We start from the raw sequence: 15,822 nt of genomic DNA on the forward strand, positions 1-15,822 counted from the left end.
TCCCCCCAAACTGAAACAAGAGCACTCCCATTACAGCCATGATGGTGCGGAAAGCCCTCTGCTTTGATTGGTCAACCCGCTCTCTGCTCCCACCCACTTCCCCCGGCCCTGGGCGCTTGAGAGCGCAGAGAACTGAAATGCTGCAAAAAGACACAACAGTCAAATTGAAAGCCATAATGCAGTAATAGAAGATCGTGTTACACTCGTCGCTGGATAGAGACGACACAGCCAGATATCCAAAGCTCAGTAACCAAACACAGCCGATGCTGATGTTCCTGATCCTGACCCCACCGGACTGTCTCAGTCCCAGGTAGGTGATGGGGTGAACCACAGCCAGGTAGCGCTCCACGCAGGTCAGGAGGTGGAACAGAGCCTGTCCAAAGGATGTGACATTTAAGACGCTGAGCCCTGCAAGCACCACCTCTGGGAGACCGATGGAGCCGCCGCAATAAAAGATGATGATCCCAAACAATTCGGTCAGCTTCATGAAGATGCCGTGATGGGTGAAGAGGTCGGAGTGACTCATGGACGTAGAGTGCTGTTTCCTCCAGCGTTGGAAACCGAGGTAGAGGACGAAGATGAGGACGGGGAGGAGGAGGACGTTGGCGAAGGAGAGAGCAGAGAAGATGAAGATGCTCGTCCTGGAACCGAAGCAATCAAAGGAAGAATGGAACGAGGAGTTGGAGTTGGAGGGGAGGAGGGTTGGATCATCAAAGGAAGAGACGTTGACCGACATATTTGAAGACATGGAGGTCTGAAGAGGAGAAGGAGAGGCGGGAGAACCAGGGGGAGATGAAGAGTGACAGAAAAGTCAAGTTAAATGGAGAATAAATAGCTGTAGTTATAAACTTTAACAGAGGAAACAGAACTAAAACTGTAGCTCCTGTTCACGGCTGTAACTGTGCTCAGCGTCTCTCTCTTAACGAGGACGCACTTGGAAAGAAAATGGGAGTTTTTTGCACCTGCTTCGGACGTTCTCACCCCGTTAAAGGGCTGAACTCAGCAGGTATCAGCCTCAGATGTGGGTTAGAAGGAGCTGCTATACCTACCAGTCGGTTTCAGAAAGCTGTGGTTATCTACGCACAAGGTAACGGGCGCCGCAAGGATTTCTTGGCGTCACTTTTTAACGGTCAGGGAGTCGCGTCGTGAATTCAAACTAACCTTGATTAGGTCTAGGGCGCACTCACACTGTGCCTCAGTCCCGTGCCCCAGCACGTGTCACGGCTAAAGTCTGGTTCCTTTGACCAGTGTGAGTGCAACCGTACCGCGTCTAGGAGCTGCACGCTTGCCGTCCACGGCCCGTCTGAGAGAGGTGGGCTTTAGTAAAGCATGTTTGCACATGTACGAGCACGAGCGTGCACACGTGTACGAGCACGAGGCCTACGGCGGCTCTGAGGTCATTTCCTGTGCGCCTGTTGGGACGTAGAAAAAAAAAGGAGGGGCCATGCGCGGACATTTCAAACAATGGCGGTGAAAGGTTCACGTTGGTGTGATGCGGAGGTGGAGTGTTTACTGCAGATTTGGTCGATGAAAAGATTCAAAAACAGTCGACAAGACGCACAAAAACTCCGAGGTCTACGGAAAGATCTGGAAACAAAGCCACGCATCGCCATGACGTCATCAATGCGTGTGACGTGTTACGGCGTGATGACGTATAGGCAGCAAGAAGCGTTCTCCGAGGCCCAGGTAGTGTGAGTACAAACGGGCCTGGAGGGGGGGACAAGGACCCTAAAGCACGGGGCACGGCACGGAGGTATCGCCATGACGTCATCAATGCGTGTGACGTGTTAAGCGATTTGAGAACTCAAGTTTAAATTCACTTAAATATCACAGTTATGTTTCTTTTGTTTTTGTAAATTATTATTATTTGTTTTTATCTTTTTTCCAGTTTAAGTGTCTTTGGGCTGTTTTACTGATGTGTCATCAGGACGAGGCGGAGTTTCACAGACTGGAGGGACGTGAACGAGCGTTTCGTTGGGCGGTTGGTGAAATGTCTCAATATAAAAGGATTTAATGTTTGTATTTATGTTAAAATGATAAATGTCCAGCACAACAATCGACAATATTAGCTCATGAATGTCGTCCTGGAAGTTACGGGAGCAAAGATCATCAATTTCTAAACTATCTAAAGAACATTTTAAAGAACTCCAACTTCAATTCAACTAAATCCAGTTTTATTTTCAGTGTCAAATCATAACCAAAGTGATCTCAGGACACTTTACGGAGCAGGTAAAGACCACACTCTATGACTTATTTAGGATTTACAGAGACCCAACAATCCCCCCGTAGAGTACGGTGGAGACCTCGACCTCAGCAGATCAACATTTACTGAATCATTTTAAATATTAAAACAATAAAACAAACTTTGAAATGAACAGGAATTACAGTTCAAGCGTGATCCGATCGATCGTCCCCTGTGTCACAGATGATCCAGCGCTTTGACCCAAAATCGGAGAATCCGTGAATCCCAAGTCGTCCCCAACGTAAATCCATAAAACTCACCCTGGAGATAATGTTTGCAAAGAGCGTTGATGTCCGAACCATCGACTCCACGCTGACTTTGAGATTAATAAGATTTAAGAAGACACACCTGAGCGGAGCTACTCTCTGACCGTCCGTCTGCTCCGTCTCCAAACTCTGACTGCAAACTCTGATCCCAATAGTGTGTGTGTGTGTGTGTGTGTGTGTGTGTGTGCAACAGGTGAGAGCAGAGCTGTGGAGATTTTGCAATTCATATGTAATGGTTGTTTTTCCCTTAACGGTCAATTAAAGCATGCAAATGTATCTTAAACACGATTGTTACACTCGGAGCTCCGAAGCACAGAAGCAGTGAACTGTAAACAACAACAACAACACACACACACACACACACACACACACACACACACACACACACACACACACACACAATCAGAAAGAGTCAATTATTATAATAACATTTTTTATTTTGTTTAAATACATCATTACACCACAGTATCCTTATACTACACTCTATGTGCCTCAGAGACAATGTCCAATTAAAAGTGTAAAATCATCCATACATCAAGAAATCCAGGAGAGATGCTAACAGCCGGACGTGGCTAACAGTGATTAGCTCGGGGCAGCACGGTGAAGGCATTCAAAGGTCTTTTTTAACCACTAATGCTGCTGAAAATAACAGCAAACCTCTGCAGCAGCATGAGAAGAGTCCCTACACACACAACAAAGGGTCATCAGCGTAGTTAGTGAAGCCAGAGTTTATTAAAGAGTGTTTTAAAGACTTACCTACTGGCCCCTGTACCAGCTCCTCTCATAGTAAAGTCCATTGCAGTGGAAGGAGCCCATTGCTGCTTTGTTTTGTGTGCTGTACTGAAACATCTCTACAACCTTGACGGGAATTACCATAATATTATCATTGTCCCCAATTTAATTTACCCAGTACTTTGATTCATTAACCAGTAATCACATTACCTTTAACCTCGGCTACTTCTTCAAGAAATATTAGCGTGCTGGTTCACTTAATGGTGCTGGTATTGAAGGTGCATGAATTAAATTCCCTGACCATCAGTAATCGATTGACACAAGACACTATTGTTTGTCCATTGACTATTTATTTTATACTTAAATTACATTATTCTACCACATTGGTGCTGCAACATACATTTTATGCAGATGACACCATTATATACCTTTAACCTCAGCTATACCTTGTCAGGGCGCACTCACACTGTCCTTTTGCACCGTGCCCCGTGCTTTAGGGTCCTTGTCCCCCCCTCCAGGCCCGTTTGTACTCACACTACCTGGGCCTCGGAGAATGCTTCTTGCTGCCTATACGTCATCACGCCGTAACACGTCACACGCATTGATGACGTCATGGCGATGCGTGGCTTTGTTTCCAGTTCTTTCCGTAGACCTCAGAGTTTTTGTGCGTCTTGTCGACTGTTTTTGAATCTTTTCATCGACCAAAGTGTGAGAGTGCGGAGCGGTTGCACTCACACTGGTCAAACGCACTAGGCTCTACCCGAAAAACCAGTTTTGGCGCGGTGCGGAATGACAGTGTGAGTGCGCCCTAAATGGTGCTGGTATTGAAGGTGCATGAATTAAACTCTCTGACCATCAGTAATGGATTGCAACGTACATTTTATGCAGATGACACCACTGTATATGTTCATGGGTCAAATTTGAAACAATTATAGGGATTACTTTATAGAAATGTTACCACTGTGTGACATTCTCACCTGTGCTCCTACTCTCAGCCTGATTCAGTGTTGTGTTTGAAACATGGTAGTTTTCCCTCCCGGTGCAGAAACAGAAGAGGTAACACCAAACAGCCGGGCAGATCGAGCCAGAATGAAGACAAATACATCACACAGGTGTCACTGGGGTTGAGCACCTTTACACCGTCTATGATAGTGGCAATCAGATTCCCCCCGAACCTAAACAAGAGCACTCCCATTACAGCCATGATGGTGCGGAAAGCCCTCTGCTTACATTTGTCAACCCGCTCTCTGTTCCCACCCACTTCCCCCGGCCCTGGGCGCTTGAGAGCGCAGAGAACGGAAATGCTGCAAAAAGACACAACAGTTAAACAGAAAACCATAATGCATAAATTTGAGATCATCAGATTCTCATAGCTGACCAGATGCAATACAGCCAGAGATCCAAGGCTCAGTAACCAAACACATCCAATGCTGATGTTCCTGATCCTGACCCCGCCGGACTGTCTCAGTCCCAGGTAGGTGATGGGGTGAACCACAGCCAGGTAGCGCTCCACGCAGGTCAGGAGGTGAAACAGAGCCTGTCCGAGGAAGGAGTTGTACGAGATACGGAGCCCTGCAAACACCACCTCTGGGAGACCGATGGAGCCGCCGCAATAAAAGATGATGAACCCACACAATTCACTCAGCCTCATGAAGATGCCGTGATGGGTGAAGAGGTCGGAGTGACTCATGGCCGTGGAGTGTTGTTTCCTCCAGCGTTGGAAACCGAGGTAGAGGACGAAGATGAGGACGGGGAGGAGGAGGATGTTGGCGAAGCAGAGAGCAGAGAAGATGAAGATGCTCGTCCTGGAACCGAAGCAATCAAAGGAAGAATGGAACGAGGAGTTGGAGTTGGAGGGGAGGAGGGTTGGATCATCAAAGGAAGAGACGTTGACCGACATATTTGAAGACATGGAGGTCTGAAGAGGAGAAGGAGAGGCGGGAGAACCAGGGGGAGATGGAGAGTGACAGAAAAGTCAAGTTAAATGGAGACAGACGAAACAAATAGCTGTAGTTATAAACTTTAACAGAGGAAACAGAACTAAACCTGTAGCTCCTGTTCACGGCTGTAACTGTGCTCGGCGTCTCTCTCTTAACGAGGACGCACTTGGAAAGAAAATGGGAGTTTTTTGCACCTGCTTCGGACGTTCTCACCCCGTTAAAGGGCTGAACTCAGCAGGTATCAGCCTCAGATGTGGGTTAGAAGGAGCTGCTGCACCTACCAGTCGGTTTCAGAAAGCTGTGGTTATCTACGCACAAGGTAACGGGCGCCGCAAGGATTTCTTGGCGTCACTTTTTAACGGTCAGGGAGTCGCGTCGTGAATTCAAACTAAAGGGACTACTTGGTTAGGTCTAGGGCGCACTCCCACTGTGCCTCAGTCCCGTGCCCCAGCACGTTTCACGGCTAAAGTGTGGTTCATTTGACCAGTATGAGTGCAACCGTACCACGTCTAGGAGCGGCACGCTTGCCGTCCACGGCCCGTTTGGGAGAGGTGGGCGTTAGTAAAGTACGTGGACACATGTACGAGCATGAGCGTGCGCACGTGTACGAGCACGAGGCCTACGGCGGTTCTGAGGTCATTTCCTGTGCACCTGTTGGGACGTAGAAAAAAGAAGGAGGGACCATGCGCGGACATTTCAAACAATGGCGGTGAAAGGTTCACGTTGGTGTGATGCGGAGGTGGAGTGTTTACTGCAGATTTGGTCGATGAAAAGATTCAAAAACAGTCGACAAGACGCACAAAAACTCCGAGGTCTACGGAAAGATCTGGAAACAAAGCCACGCATCGCCATGACGTCATCAATGCGTGTGACGTGTTACGGCGTGATGACGTACAGGCAGCAAGAAGCATTCTCCGAGGCCCAGGTAGTGTGAGTACAAACGGGCCTGGAGGGGGGGACAAGGACCCTAAAGCACGGGGCACGGGACGGAGGTATCGCCATGACGTCATCAATGCGTGTGACGTGTTACGCGATTCGAGAACTCAAGTTTAAATTCACTTAAATATCACAGTTATGTTTCTTTTGTTTTTGTAAATTATTATTATTTGTTTTTATCTTTTTTCCAGTTTAAGTGTCTTTGGGCTGTTTTACTGATGTGTCATCAGGACGAGGCGGAGTTTCACAGACTGGAGGGACGTAAACGAGCGTTTCGTTGGGCGGTTGGTGAAATGTCTCAATATAAAAGGATTTAATGTTTGTATTTATGTTAAAATGATAAAAGTCCAGCACAACAATCGACAATATTAGCTCATGAATGTCGTCCTGGAAGTCACGGGAGCAAAGATCATCAATTTCTAAACTATCTAAAGAACATTTTAAAGAACTCCCACTTCAATTCAACTAAATCCAGTTTTATTTTCAGTGTCAAATCATCACCAAAGTGATCTCAGGACACTTTACGGAGCAGGTAAAGACCAAACTCTATGACTTATTTATGATTTACAGACCCAACAATCCCCCCGTAGAGTACGGTGGAGACCTCGACCTCAGCAGATCAACATTTACTGAATCATTTTAAATATTAAAACAATCAAACAAACTTTGAAATGAACAGGAATTACAGTTCAAGCGTGATCCGATCGATCGTCCCCTGTGTCACAGATGATCCAGCGCTTTGACCCAAAATCGGAGAATCCGTGAATCCCAAGTCGTCACCAACGTAAATCCACAAAACTCACCCTGGAGATAATGTTCGCAAAGAGCGTCGATGTCTGAACCATCGACTCCACGCTGACTTTGAGATTAATAAGATTTAAGAACACCGACCTGAGCGGAGCTACTCTCTGACCGTCCGTCTGCTGCGTCTCCAAACTCTGACTGCAAACTCTGATCCCAATAGTGTGTGTGTGTGTGTGTGTGTGTGTGTGTGTGTGTGTGTGTGTGTGTGTGTGTGTGTGCAACAGGTGAGAGCAGAGCTGTGGACATTTTGCAATTCATATGTAATGGTTGTTTTTTCCTTAACGGTCAATTAAAGCATGCAAATGTATCTTAAACACGATTGTTACACTCGGAGCTCCGAAGCACAGAAGCAATGAACTGTAAACAACAACAACAACACACACACACACACACACACACACACACACAATCAGAAAGAGTCAATTATTATTATAACATGTTTTATTTTGTTTAAATACATCGTTACACCACAATATCCTTATACTACACTCTATGTGCCTCAGAGACAATGTCCGATTAAAAGTGTAAAATCATCCATACATCAAGAAATCCAGGAGAGATGCTAACAGCCGGACGTGGCTAACAGTGGTTAGCTCGGGGCAGCACGGTGAAGGCATTCAAAGGTCTTTTTTAACCACTAATGCTGCTGAAAATAACAGCAAACCTCTGCAGCAGCATGAGAAGAGTCCCTACACACACAACAAAGCAGCAACAGCGTAGTTAGTGAAGCCAGAGTTTATTAAAGAGTGTTTTAAAGACTTACCTACTGGCCCCTGTACCAGCTCCTCTCATAGTAAAGTCCATTACAGTGGAAGGAGCCCATTGCTGCTTTGTTTTGTGTGTTGTACTGAAACATCTCTACAACCTTGACGGGGATTACCATAATATTATCATTGTCCCCAATTTAATTTACCCAGTACTTTGATTCATTAACCAGTGATCACGTTACCTTTAACCTCGGCTACTTCTTCAGGAAATATTAGCGTGCTGGTTCACTTAATGGTGCTGGTATTGAAGGTGCATGAATTAAATTCCCTGACCATCAGTAATGGATTGACACAAGCGTCTATTGTTTGTCCATTGACTATTTATTTTATACTTAAATTACATTATTCTACCACATTGGTGCTGCAACATACATTTTATGCAGATGACACCATTATATACCTTTAACCTCAGCTATACCTTGTCAGGGCGCACTCACACTGTGCGTCCGTCCCGTGCCCCGTGCTTTAGGGTCCTTGTCCCCCCCTCCAGGCCCGTTTGTACTCACACTACCTGGGCCTCGGAGAATGCTTCTTGCTGCCTATACGTCATCACGCCGTAACACGTCACACGCATTGATGACGTCATGGCGATGCGTGGCTTTGTTTCCAGATCTTTCCGTAGACCTCGGAGTTTTTGTGCGTCTTGTCGACTGTTTTTGAATCTTTTCATCGACCAAAGTGTGAGAGTGCGGAGCGGCTGCACTCACACTGGTCAAACGCACTAGGCTCTACCCGAAAAACCAGTTTTGGCGCGGTGCGGAAGGACAGTGTGAGTGCGCCCTAAATGGTGCTGGTATTGAAGGTGCATGAATTAAACTCTCTGACCATCAGTAATGGATTGCAACGTACATTTTATGCAGATGACACCACGGTATATGTTCATGGGTCAAATTTGAAACAATTATAGGGATTATTTTATAGAAATGTTACCACTGTGTGACATTCTCACCTGTGCTCCTACTCTCAGCCTGATTCAGTGTTGTGTTTGAAACATGGTAATTTTCCCTCCCGGTGCAGAAACAGAAGAGGTAACACCAAACAGCCGGGCAGATCGAACCAGAATGAAGACAAATACATCACGCACGTGTCACTGTGGTTGAGCACCTTTAAACCGTCTATGATAGTGGCAATCAGATTCCCCCCGAACCTAAACAAGAGCACTCCCATTACAGCCATGATGGTGCGGAAAGCCCTCTGCTTACATTTGTCAACCCGCTCTCTGCTCCCACCCCCTTCCCCCGGCCCTGGGCGCTTGAGAGCGCAGAGAACGGAAATGCTGCAAAAAGACACAACAGTTAAACAGAAAACCATAATGCATAAATTTGAGATCATCAGATTCTCATAGCTGACCAGATGCAATACAGCGAGAGATCCAAGGCTCAGTAACCAAACACATCCAATGCTGATGTTCCTGATCCTGACCCCGCCGGACTGTCTCAGTCCCAGGTAGGTGATGGGGTGAACCACAGCCAGGTAGCGCTCCACGCAGGTCAGGAGGTGAAACAGAGCCTGTCCGAGGAAGGAGTTGTACGAGATACGGAGCCCTGCAAACACCACCTCTTGGAGACCAATGGAGCCGCCACAATAATAGATGATGAACCCACACAATTCACTCAGCCTCATGAAGATGCCGTGATGGGTGAAGAGGTCGGAGTGACTCATGGCCGTGGAGTGTTGTTTCCTCCAGCGTTGAAAACCGAGGTAGAGGACGAAGATGAGGACGGGGAGGAGGAGGATGTTGGCGAAGCAGAGAGCAGAGAAGATGAAGATGCTCCTTCTGGATCTGAGGCAATGGAAGTAAGAATGGAACAAGGAGTTGGAGTTGGAGGGGAGGAGGGTTGGATCATCAAAGGAAGAGACGTTGACCGACATATTTGAAGACATGGAGGTCTGAAGAGGAGGAGAGGCAGGAGAACCAGGGGGAGATGAAGAGTGAGGAAGAGACATGGAGTTAAAATCAAATGAAGACAGAAGCCGGCTCAAATTTTGAATGTTTCCAACCCTCACGCCCCTCCCCCTCTCCCACCGAGCTCCTCCCTCACTACAATCAAGTGCTCGTCAGTGCACGTGCACCAGATTCCTTTGAACGCGCCCGTGTCTTCTCTCATCAATAAACAGCATGGAGTACACGCTACATGGAGCTAGGCTGGCTAACTTACTCAATAAAGAGAAGTCTAAGATAGCAACTGCTAACGTCATTTAGCGTATGCTAGCTTGAGGCGCGTGCCTGTGATATTGTAACGTGATGGAGGGGGGAGGGGGGATCTGTGGTAAGGGTCAGCTCTGTGCTGAGTGGATACGATGATATGGACGCAAACAACAGGCTCTCGGTGCACAATGAGGCGTAATTTTTCCCCGAAAACCGGAAGATTTCTGTTTTTCCATCAGCAAAGTGTCGACTTTAGTGAAAACGCTCAAACAAATTCCGCAGACTGCGACTTTAAAGGTTGCTCAGTGGATTTAATTCATCAGAAATTTCAAAAACCCAATTTGGAAGTAGAGAAATTATTATTTAACTTATTTATATGCAACGATTTCTGCATTTCTGCTCGTCAAGAAGTTTCCATTTCTTTAAATGAAGGATTTTTAAGTAATACCAACTTTTAACTTCCTTACCTATTAAAGATTTAACATTTATATATGTATTAATCCGGGATCAGGTCTCGGGGGCAGCGGCTCAAGCAGGAGACCCCAAACTTCCCTTTCCCGGGCCACATTAACCAGCTCTAACTGGGGGATCCTGAGGCGTTCCCAGGCCAGTGTGGAGATCTAATCTCTCCACCTGGTCCTGGGTCTTCCCCGAGGCCTCCTCCCAGCTGGACGTGCCTGGAACACCTCCCTAGGGAGGCGCCCAGGGTTCATCCTTACCAGATGATCCTGAACCACCTCAACTGGCTCCTTTCAACGCAAAGGAGCAGCGGCTCTACTCCGAGTTCCTCACGGATGCTGAACTTCTCCCCCTCTCTCTAAGGGAGACTCCAGACCCCCTCCTGAGGAAACACATTTCAGACGCTTGGACCTGGACCTGGTTCTTTGGGTCAAAAGGTTCTGTCTACAGCAAAGTGACAATGACTCATTTGTTTTAAATTTGGCTCTTACCTCCTTTTTGGAAAAGAGCTCTTCAAATGTAAACAATTTAAATGCAGAAACAGAATAATCACAACTTAAACAAGAGTTAAACTCCAGGTTATTATGTTTATGATATACGCATAGACCGTTATCACCAACAGTCAGTATCAGGTCGATGTTCGATATTAGTTATAAACATATTACCTCACCCTGGAAATAACGTTAGCAACGGGAAACAGTTACTTCAACATCAGAGTCACGGTTCAGACGAAAGAACACCGACCTCAGCAGAGCTTCGTCTCTTCTCCTGCGTCTCCAAACTGCGACTGCTGTTCACGGCGATCTGATCCCGATGTGTCTTGTCTGTGACGGAGGCGAGTGAACAACAGGTGCTGTGGGGTTTTTGCAAATTGTATGAATGGATCTTTTCACGGTTAATTAAAACAGGTAAATCTTTTGTGTCACCGGGAGCTCAGAGGCACAAGAGCAGCAGCACTATTTGAATAATCGCCTCTGCATCGTCATGATCTGAGTCAACTCTCGTAACATTTATTACTTTGTTGAACCACAGGGATGATGACACGTCATTATACCACAATATTGTGATACTACACTATATTTTCACTGGAGACAAGGTCAGACTTTAAGTGTATTTCTGGCGTAAAATCATCCCAGGGTCTTTTCCATTCATCAAATAAGCCATCGAGACATTTTATTTCCCTGTAACAACGATTAACGGAGAAATCCAGGAGAGTCGCTAACAGTGATTGGCTCGGGCAGCACGGTGAAGGCATTTAAAGGTCTTTTTTAACCACTAAGGGCGCACTCACACTGTCCATCCGCCCCGTGCCCAAACAGGTTTCACAGCTAAAGTCTGGTTCCTTTGACTAGTGTGAGTGCAACCGTACCACGTCTAGGAGCGGCACGCTTGCCGTCCACGGCCCGTTTGGGAGAGGTGGGCTTTCGTAAAGCACGTTTGCACGTGTACGAGCACGAGGCCTACGGCGGTTCTGAGGTCATCTCATCTTCAGCCTCTGATCCGGGGTCAGGTCTCGGGGGCAGCAGCTCCAGCAGGGGACCCCAAACTTCCCTTTCCCGGGCCACATTAACCAGCTCTAACTGGGGGATCCTGAGGCGTTCCCAGGCCAGTGTGGAGATCTAATCTCTCCACCTGGTCCTGGGTCTTCCCCGAGGCCTCCTCCCAGCTGGACGTGCCTGGAACACCTCCCTAGTAAAATTTACCTGCTTTGATTTATCGCCAGTTGTTTATTTTGTAATATGCAAAAACCTCCACAGTGCTGCGTCCGTCTGTCACTCTGACCCCTTTTACTCGATGCTCTCACTCACAAGCAGGTGTATTAGGAGCATATAGCATTGAACCGCAGTCGTTGATTTCAAGGATGCAGGAGGATCAGAAGCTCCAACGAGGTGGGTGTTCTTTAAAATCATTATCAATTTAGGTTCGTAGGATAATGATGGGACACCTGCGTGAGAAGCAGTGTTAGTGAACCTTCTTTTGTCTCTTTTCTTTGGATAACGCAGCACGAGATAAGTAGAATCGTGTTCTTTCCCTGTATCTTATACGGATGCTGTCTTTTCTCTCTCTTCCCTCTCCGTCCATTCACACAAATAGACATGTCGGCCAATTCCTCCTCCAATTCCACCCTCCACCGTCCTCCGTGTCCAACAATTGGAGCGGGCGTGTTCCTCTTCACAGCCCTCTTTGTCGTCTACGTCCTCTTCCTCCTCCCTCTCTTCATCCTCGTCCTCTCCACGGGCTACCAACGGTGGAGGAAGCGGCGCTCTGTTGCCGTGGCAGCTACGATGAGCCACTCGGACATCTTCACCTTTAACATGGTTGCTCTGGAGCTGATCGGAGTCTTGGGGTCTTCCTTCTACTGTTACGGCAGCTACGCTAATCAACAATGGATAATACAAGTGGGGTTTAGTCTCTTCTCCACCATCTCGCCTGGACAGACTCTGTTGCACCTCCTCACCTGTGTGGAGCGCTACCTGGCTGTTGTTCAGCCGATCACCTACCTGGGACTGAGGCAGTCCGGCGGGGTCCGGATCAGGAACATCCTGGTTGGCTGTGTCTGGGTGATTTGTGTTTCAGCAATGATGCTAGCAGTGTTTGCCAAATTGATTGTCACCTTACAGTTCTTGTTCTTGATCTCTTCTTTGATTGTCGTCTCTTTCTGCTGCGCTTCTGTTCTCCGTATTCTGATTCGTCCAGGGCCAGGGGAAGTGGGCGGGAGCAGGGTGGTCGACCAATCAAAGCAGAGGGCTTTCCACACCATGACGGCCATAATGGCAGCTCTGTTGCTGAGGTTATTGAGCTCCCTGGTTAACAACACGGTATATCTCTCATTCGATCTTAGGAGCTGTGATTTGGAAATAATGGCGTGGTCTTCAGGCTGGTTCACGATGCCCAGCAGTCTGGTGTTACCGCTGCTGTTTCTGCACAGAGCAGGGAAACTGCCGGGCCGTAAGCACAACACTGAATCTGACTGAGAGTTAAACTAGCTTATATGAAAGAGTAGCGTAAAGTAGGTTCATGTTTAGCTCCCACGGTGTATCCACACCCAACGCAAAGCAAGAATGTCGTTGTAGGTTACATTAAAAGTTAATACAAAGACAAGAAAAGACGCAAATTCATGGCGGAGGCGACGTAAATGATGCGAAAACGCAAGCGACTGAACTCCGCACTGCACTTTTACAATTCTACATCATGATGCAGTTATTTTGGCATTCTTTCGATCCATATTTGCAGTTTACACCGCGCCCCGGGCTTTAGGGTCCTTGTCCCCCCCTCCAGGCCCGTTTGTACTCACACTACCTGGGCCTCGGAGAATGCTTCTTGCTGCCTATACGTCATCACGCCGTAACACGTCACACGCATTGATGACGTCATGGCGATGCGTGGCTTTGTTTCCAGATCTTTCCGTAGACCTCGGAGTTTTTGTGCGTCTTGTCGACTGTTTTTGAATCTTTTCATCGACCAAATCTGCAGTAAACACTCCACCTCCGCATCACACCAACGTGAACCTTTCACCGCCATTGTTTGAAATGTCCGCGCATGGTCCCTCCTTCTTTTTTCTACGTCCCAACAGGCGCACAGGAAATGACCTCAGAGCCGCCGTAGGCCTCGTGCTCGTACACGTGCGCACGCTCGTGCTCGTACACGTGCGAACGTGCTTAACAAAAGCCCACCTCTCTCAGACGGGCCGTGGACGGCCAGCTGGCCGCAGTTATGTGCGGAGCAGTTGCACTCACACTGGTCAAACACACTAAGCTCTACCCGAAAAACCCTTAATCACCATCCGTGTGCGCCTCTGGGTGATGTCCAGACATGATGGCATTTGCTACAAGTTTATCGGTTGATGGCAGAAAGAAACTGAACTGGACGCCAAATACTGTTCTTTTGTCAAAGCCCTAGGTGTTTGGCACTGACACACAACTGCAAACCCACCGTGGTGTAATGAAACCCTCAGATCCGGTCCTCCAGGATTAAGCAAACCCTTCGTAAGGAGGCAGGTTGGAGGTGGTGGATCAAACAAACACAGGACTGTCACCCAGGAAACCACGGTTTGTGTCTCGTTCATTTCCCATGCACCCCGTGTGTCACTGTAGTTACATTACAAACGCACTTATTTCCACCACAGGGCTTCACAGTTTGGCGTTCGGGAGCACCACTTGTTTTACACACAGGGTTACTCAGGGCATTGACAGGCGGCACCAATGGGTCCTGACATAACGGGCGTATGTGACGAGTCGGTCACTGGTCACGCAAACAAACACAGAATGTTCTCGCAGTCACACTAGTGTGAGTAACACTGTCACGCCGCGGTGAGGTTTGTCCTGTCTCTGGGTTTTCTGTCTTGTGAGTTTCCTGTTTTATTTTGAAAAGTCTCCTCTAGTTCCAGGTCACTTGCCTTTCCTCTTGTGTCACCGGTCTGACGTTCTCCCCTGATCCATGCTTGTTTCCTCCTGGTTTCCCCACAGTCGTGTTCATCCCATTGAGTTCATTGTTTCCACGTTCAGGTGTTTGTGTTCCTTGTTTGATCGTAGCAAGTTTAACCTTTTTGATTTCTATCTCCTTTGTTTTTCCCTCCTGGACGGAGCAACTTTATTTTGTACTCTGTTCATTAACCATTGATGTTTGTTTGTTGCTCCTGTGCGGAGTGATTGTCTGTTTGAGGCCTTTTTGCTCTGTGCCACTCTCTGTTCTTGTCGTCAAGGAATAAATTCAGCTTTGATCCGCGGACCTCCGCATCTGAGTCCTCCTTCCTGCCTGAGCCTGACAAACACAAGGCTCTGCATTCAGTGTGATCAGTGTTGAAATCATCCAATTTGAACCTTTTATAAAGTTGCAAATCGTGCGAAGTTACAGTATCCATTTACGGAGGGAAAGTGGAAGTGTCGTAAATTCAAAGAAAAAGTCAAAATATTGCATAAAAGTTGTTGGGCTTGTCTGAGAAAGGTGGTGGGATCAAGTCGGTGTGTCACTTAACCCTCCTGTTCCCCTAAGGGTCAATTTGACCCCATTTAATGTTTAACATCTCTAAGTAACGACGTCTTTTTATGTTTTTTTTGCTTTATATTTATGATTTTTCCTCATTTTATGGGGACGACTCATAAAAAACCTAAAATTGTCATGATTATATATATTTTTTATTGTTCTTATCGTACATGTACTTGTGTCATCGGTGTTCCTTTGGGTCAGTTTGATCATCTGGATGATTTAATCATTATTATTATTGTTTATTTTACAATTTAAATATTATATGAGGTCAAATTCATGCTGCTGTCCTTGATAACGGACGTTACTTTCATTCCAGATGTTACAAATAACACAAAATAGCACTTAAAATAACAGACTTACTGTAAAACACACACACAGAAATCCCTCCACGCAGTTTAACATCAGTGATATTTTTCATTCTGTTAAATAAAAACATAAAGTACCCGACTTCACTTGAGTCACACATTGATTATGATCATTTTACACATGTTTAAACTGCTACGGTCGAAATGACCCCAAAAATAAATGGTGTTAGTGAAAT

This window comes from Echiichthys vipera, assembly GCF_963691815.1.
Source record: "Echiichthys vipera genome assembly, chromosome: 22".
NCBI classification, from domain to species: Eukaryota; Metazoa; Chordata; class Actinopteri; order Perciformes; family Trachinidae; genus Echiichthys; species Echiichthys vipera.